This window comes from Microtus ochrogaster, chromosome 1, assembly GCF_000317375.1.
Source record: "Microtus ochrogaster isolate Prairie Vole_2 chromosome 1, MicOch1.0, whole genome shotgun sequence".
Classification (NCBI taxonomy): domain Eukaryota; kingdom Metazoa; phylum Chordata; class Mammalia; order Rodentia; family Cricetidae; genus Microtus; species Microtus ochrogaster.
In genome coordinates, this window is record NC_022009.1 from 2,379,796 (window position 1) to 2,387,564 (window position 7,769).

A 7,769-nucleotide genomic window follows, 5' to 3' on the forward strand; every position below is an offset into this window, starting at 1 on the left:
TGTGGGAGTGTCATATATCAATCTGTTGATTTCATTGGATAAGTAATAAACAAACTGCTTGGGCTCATAGCTTAGAACATAGGTGGGTGGAGTAAACAGAACAGAATGCTGGGAGGAAGAGGAAGTGAGCTTAGACTCAACATGCTCCCGGCTCCTGGGTGGATGCGGTGATAGCTCTGCTCTCTGAGGCACATGCGATGAAGCTCCGACCCAGGATGGACGTAGGCTAGAAGCTCCCTGGTAAGCCACCTCGTGGGCTACAACAGACTATAAGAAATGGGCTAGTCCAGGTGCGAGAATTAGCCTAGAAGAGGCTAGATAGAAATGGGCCAAGCAGTGTTTAAAAGAATACAGTGTCCATGTAATTATTTCTTGTAAAGCTAGCCGTGCGGGCGGCCTGGTGCCAGGGATGCAGCCCTGCCGCTCCTATTACTACATTTCTATGTGTCTGAGACATATTGATGTATCATAGTTGTTGGGAAGTTCAACACTTGGATGCCTGTATAACATTAACATGATTAATGAATGCAGAAACCAAATTCCTGGCCATCCTCCAAACATTCTGAACACTACTGACAGCTGGTCCAAAGGAGCAAACAGGAAGATCCATGATGTGCTAGTAATCACATTTCAAATTATTGATGAATTGTTATTTTATCCAAGCAAAAAATGAACATGTTTTCTAAATAATTCATAAGAGATAGTGATCACACACACACACACACACACACACACACACAATCTTGAATCATCACCTTTTCTCAGAAGCACTATTGGAATGGCAAAAGAAACAAAACAATGGCTATTCAGAGTATTGCCTAAATTTAATTTGAGGGGACATTAAATCAATTGGCAGTTGAAAAGTTTACTTGCATATTGTTTTCAATAAAGTTGAAAACAATAGAGCTGTCAACTGACAGATTGAAAAAAATGACTTCAGATGATAAATTGCTTAGTGCCTTTTGAAATTTAAATATGTTTTGCTATAGAAGCATTGTTCTTTGTTGAGATTTTAAAATTTAGTGATTACATATTGTAGCCTTCAGAATTACTTAAATATGTATAAGAAATAAATATCAAAACAATTTAAGTGAGCTAAATATGAAGTTTATAAATCTACATGTGTAAATGTGTGGTTATAATGCTATTACCAATTATGTACTCCTAAAAACATTATGTCAATCATTTAACTCACTGAATTATTTGACTATCTGACTCTACTTTAGACTTTTGGAAAGAAAGTATAAAAAAGAAAATGCTAAAATATAAATGCTAATTTTATTACAAAGTATGAGTTTATGTCTTCAGTCACAAACATCACATTAAGACATGAAGCTGAATATAAATAAAAGTCTAATAGAAGAAATAAAGTCTCTATATTTCTCTAAGTAACTGATAACCAAACCTTGGTTTTGCCATCATCCTGTTCTTAGTCATATATAGAAACAATAGGACCAAAATTAAAGGGAAAAGTCAAATGTAATTTGTTATATTTTCCCTAGTCTCAATGGGAAAGATGGACAAAGTAAACATATGTGATCTGACCTGAATATAGAGGAATAATAAATTTACTTTGTGAAATGAGAAAAGTAAAGGGACAAAAACCATAATTAAAATAATATCAAAGGAATTTGATACTTTAGATCCATGGTAACTTTAACCAACATCAATACCCAGGTAGTCACTGAAGGAAGTTGCTCAAGGGAAGGCAGCAAAATATATATTACAGGTTTTCATAAAACTCATCTAAGATCAACTGTTCTTTTGGTTTCACAAACAAAGAGATAGTAAATGCAAAATTTATCCATGGTCAATAAACCAAATTAATTTCTTTCAAACAAATTTGTTTAACATAAAAATTAAATATGACATTGTGGCAAAAAATCACAGATTTCTGAGGGTGAAAAAAAAACATTGAGAATTATCTTCTCTGGCTGTTGTGTGATCCAAAATGGGTTAAGAGAATTTAAATTCTCTTTCTTAAGACCAAAGTCTCTTACAAAAAAGTTGGAAATAGAACAACTTCCCATGGATTCAGTCTCTTCTTTAAGTTTTCATTTCTGAAAACTGTTTGGAACATGAGAAGTATCAGTACCCTGTAACTTTCCCACAGTGCTCAGCCAAATTGAAGTCAGGCTCATGGGAGAGTAGCTATGAAGAAAAAGAATGAATTTAAGCAGTTACTCCCTTCTTCCCAGTGGGAATTCACAGAGAACTATATTCACATAAAGTTCCTATCATGAAAGCAGGAGAGAGGATCGGAATTCACATAGAGGGCTGAAATGATTAAAAAGTATCGAGGTGGAATTGTGAGAAATGCCAAAGGTACATTCGGTCTTGCCTTTGAAAAACAGGATTCTTCAGTCAACTCTCAATAACAAGTATACAGATATGGCTTACCATAAACTGGATAAAATGGAATAATTTGTTTAAAACAATGGGTATATACATTTGATATGCATATGGTAAGCATGGAAGGTAAAATATAGACTCTCAGAAAGAGTACTCATCACCACTTCAGGCGTCTGTGGCAGAAATGTCTTTTTATTTATGGCAGTAGTCTGAGATGCTTCTGATACATCATGTTTCTCTGGATATCCCGTTGTAAATTCCTGGGTTTTTGTGACCTAGTCTTCACTAGTTCATTTTCTTACTGTTGTTCTTTGCTTTTGTTTGTTTCTTTACCATGTGAAATTTGTCTAAAGACATCATAAACAAGCTACACCTGACTTTTTACCAATGAATTTCACTCGTTAATATGCAAATAGTCAAGCAAAATATAGCATTGCTTAAATAAAATGGTTACATATATTTCTTTAAAATATATGGCATATCCAAGTTTAACACTGTTTACATATGTATTATATGAAATTGATAACATAATTTCTTTTTTTTAAACCAACCATCAGTTTTTATTAAAGACCATAGCTGACAATAGGCTCAATTTGTGAAAAAATAAAATAAGAGCATCTTGCAATGACCTTCATTGAACATTGTCCTCTTAAACAGTCTCATATTGCAGCAATCTCCACCCTCTGTATACTTACCCATCCCTCTGTTCCTGACATACGTTTTATCCCTTATCTTCCACTTATATCTATAACAGTATATTTTCTAGGGAGTCTTATGGAACCATAAACTATCTAATATTTGCAGCCTTATATTATTTATCAATGTCCATTTATGTTTTTATGATTTGAAAATCCATTGTTGTATTGGTAGGTAATATGACAGATAATTTCTACATAAATTTGATTTTAAAGATATCAAACAGGCAAATTATTATTCAACTCAGTTTCTGATAATTCATTTTTGAAGAAATATTTATTTTAAAATTACTGTAGAAATCATTTTCTAGTTACCTGTGTTGTTTTCTGATAGAGTTTTCACTAAATATTGGACCAATTTTTTTTTTTTTGGTTTTTCGAGACAGGGACCAAATTATGTAAACTATGTAAGAGATGTACCTCTGTGAGATTGAACACTAGCAAAATGTAGACTCTAATTCAATATGTTCAAAGATTGAGACATTCAAACTATGCTCATAATAGATATCAAAATTTGCATTTGGCTATCAAGTTTGTGGCAATAGTATTTAAAGTATATTGCTTACCACAAGGTATAAAAACACCAGGTAGTGACGGTATTAATCTCATTACTTGAAATAGTGTTCTAGTGGAGTATCCTCCAATTTATCTGTGAAACTCATGGAGAGTAGAGACTGACAATTTATTTTGTCCCTTCCCCAAAGTAAGATGTTTTCTTTCATTTCTCATAATTTTTCTCAGTTTACATTTGTAAGCAGGATGCCGCATTCATTTTTCCTACCTGGATGATATCTGCAAAATACTCCCTGACTGCTTTTACTGGGTCAAAGCTGAATATTCAGAATATATCATATGAAAATACTTAAATTAAAACACACAGAGAGAGAACAAAAATAAGGGCAGTGAAGTTAACCACTGTAGAAGTCCTACAGAATAAGGCATTGGTACACACATTATTCTTTAAAAGTGTGCAAGTGTCTTGTAATGAAACCAGCCTTTGTCTTTCTGATGTAAAACCCCAGCACTAGCACCGTCCCTCTGGCTCCAGATGTTTCTCATGATTCAATACTGAAAGTACACTGTAATGTGAATTATTTCACATTTACTGAAAGGAAGAAAGCCTAAGCTAAGGAAATGGGCTTACTTTCTGTTGCGTTATTTCCTCAGTTCTGTGAAATAACACAGAGATATTAAACCAAGATTATTTCAATATTCCAGGCAAGAAAATCCTACTGAAAATCCTGACATAGAACATGAAGCTTGCCCATAACTATTGAAAACTTATTGACAATTAAAAAGTACATGCCATTTGCATTCAATTTAATCTGCTTGCGTTTGTCTCTTCTGAAAACTCTATTTAGAATAATCATGACGTCACTGTTGATGCTTCCTAGTTCACAACACATTAAAGCCTATCATCACAAATGTATTGATTTTTCCCTAATTGAAACTGGTAAACACTTTTCAGCTGTGTTGTGCATAGAGATGTGCCTAGGAAATAATGAGGAAACTCATGAGTGCTGATGTATAGACAGTAGAAACATATGGACTCATAATCATAGAAGCATTAGAGGCAAAATCATGAGTTCCATCAATCCGTATGAGCAACAAAACTATTAAGGACATTCTAGTTCACAAAGTTTATTTTCTCCTCATAAAATGAGGCAAGTGTGTACCTTCCTTCTCTGTTTACCCATTGGATGTTTGAGATTAAATTAGACAACATATTTAAGGTAGAGTAAACAGTTAAAAATGTCTTTTTTTTTGTCACAGAATGGAATAATATGCTATAAAAGAGTTGACTCCAGAGGTCTTTGCTTGTCAGGGCTTTCTAACTTGTGTTGAAGGAGTTATCAACACAGCAGATGAAAGCAAAGGCTGAGCAAAAGAAAACTATCCTGAAAGACATAACAAACGTTGTTAATATGGGAGAAATTGAAAAGCAATTCAAAGAACTTAAAGAGTACTCCAAAGACCTTTAAACTGTCGTTTCCTCAAAAGAGTTTGTTTAACCATTAGGTATCCAATTACACTTAGAAATATCAGTTGACATATGACTGGTGATGAACTAATTTTCCTTTAATGCATGTAATCTTTTCTAAAAACTACACTGCACCATACTGATTAAAGTCATTTTCATGGATATTAGGATACAGTTTAAATTAAAATATTTCCCTTGATTCTAAGAAACTTTAAGAATTCATACAAGCATACAATTAAAAATGTTAAATAATAATTTTATATTCTTTGTTTCAGATTTTTAATCATGTTTTTGTTTGTGGAATTTGTCAGTTATTCTCATTAAATAACATTTAATTGTCTCTTTGTTTAGTCTGAATTGTGCTATGTACTAAAAGAACTGTTTTCTCTTTAATATATTTCAAACATATTTGATATTTTTCATTTATACATGTGTTATGCATTATTATTGTCCACTACACACTCTGGAAGCACGTGTATGTGTATGTATACAGACTCACACAGACATACACACACACATACATATATCCAGTGTGTATAGTGTATAATATATCTATATTTACATATATATGTGTGTGTCAGGTAAATCACCAGAAATAATTTAAATATAATTCTAAAACAAACATTAAAGTGAGTCTACACACTAAAGATGTAAAAATGCACATCATTCCTTCTCAGTTTTCCAAAACATAATTTTTCACAAGAAATATCACAGTGTAGAAATCATATATAGCAAAGTTTAAAACACAGTGGAAGAGATTATTGTTCAAAGCACTGTGTGGGTTACAGAATGAGAAAGGCAAGTACAATGCGTCTAACTCTTGCCAAAGGTCCTTCCCCTGTTCCAGCCTTGACTAGAAGTATAGGAAACATTTTCTCTTAGCAACTTAGAATTCTAGTGACAGGATGAATTCAATTTTTGGAACATAGTGGACTAAATAGCCAAAATGAAGAAACTGAACAGTTTTCACAAGAATGACAAGGGTAAACCTAGGTGTCCCATCAATATTTATAGCAAAGCAAGCAATGAGACTGTTCAATGGCAGGCCCAATGTTAACACAATTGTAAATACCGTCCTGTGTGTTTTGAATGAGAAATACCCTCCACAGGTTCAGGTATATAAGTATTTGCTTCCTAGATTAAAGCTGTGTATCACTGGGATGTGTTTTGAGATTATATATACACACCTCAATTCTAATTTTATCTCTCTCTCTGCTTCTTGATTACATTTGAAACTATAAGGTCCTAATCCCTATTTCTGCCATGTATTACAAGTCTCGCCTCCATGATGGATACTTACCCTCCTGAACTATAGGCCATAATAGAGGCTTCCTTCCATAAGTTTCTCCTATTCATGGTACTTTATCACAGCAGGAAAGTAATTAATGCAGGGCCTTTTTCCTATGCCTCCGCAATTATATTACAACATGTGGTCTTTGAGGGAGAAAACAGGAAAATCAGAAATTATATTGTTCTTTTCCTTCATAGGACGGTTTTGTTTAGTTTTTTTTTATCAAGATAGCATAGTGGTTACTGTTAAATTGTTTGATATATCTTCAAGTGTCTTACTCTTAGAAAGGACTCTACAACCACTATCTTGCTAGACCAGCACAGTTCTTTATTACATTCTAAATCTTATCTTTATACCCAGAGATAAGTGAATCTACCACCCTCTATTACTTAACTTCTTTTTGTAGAAAGTGGAGTAACTTTGATTATGTGAAGGAAGTCCAATACATGTGCTCATTCACTACGCTAGACTTGGGTAGATGTCTCCTTTTTCTGTCATTGGTACTCTATACAGGGTGAGTAGATATTTGTCTGTGTCTTCCCAAAAAGAATTTATGTAATAATGATTTAGTAGTATGATGTAAACTGAGAGCCTATGGTGAGGGATCACATTGTAGCCAGGACACTCAGGAGACTAAAGCAGGAGGGTATGAATTTAAGACCAGCTTGTGAAACATGAAACCCTGTATCAAAGAAATAAAACATAAAGTAAAGCAAGCAAACAAACAAGAACCACACACTTGCTATAAGTATACTACTAAAAGTTATTAGTGAAATAAATAATCAAAAGTTAAAAAGGTAATAAAAGATTATCATTGATATTGGCTTATTGTGATAGATAAAAAAGCAAATTCCATAAAAATAAGTCTTTAAGGTACTTCCAGCTTTTTAATTTAATCTGAAAATTTCTGGGTTTGTTCCATGTAATTTCTAGAGCAGGCATGCCATTCCAACTACAGGATTATTATTTTGTGCTAAACAAAATTCACAGTAATCACTTTTTGTTTCCACATCACTGGTATTACAGAATTCTCATTTGTGATCCACTTTTTCATTATTTCTAGGCTAGGTGACATTAAAATTGTTAAATCCTGTTTTGTTATGATGTGATTCTTTTGAGAACTGCAATACATTTTAAACATTAAAATTCTATGCAAATTCAAGTTCTTATGATGATAAAATGCTTGGCTTCAATGTCAACCTCATGTTCTGATGAGAATTTAATGGAGATAGTGTAGCATATGCATTTTCAACTGGCACTTGAGGAAAAACTGCAAAAATAGCTATAGTTGATTGAAAGTGGTTGGCAGATAAGTTCACTTCTACAGTCCAAAACTATAATGTCTCATATTATTCAGGCTTGATCTTGGGAACAAATGCAGTTAACTGGCAATTATATAGAAATTTTCAGATATTACTGCAATGAGCCCTTTATGAATGATAATCTGTTT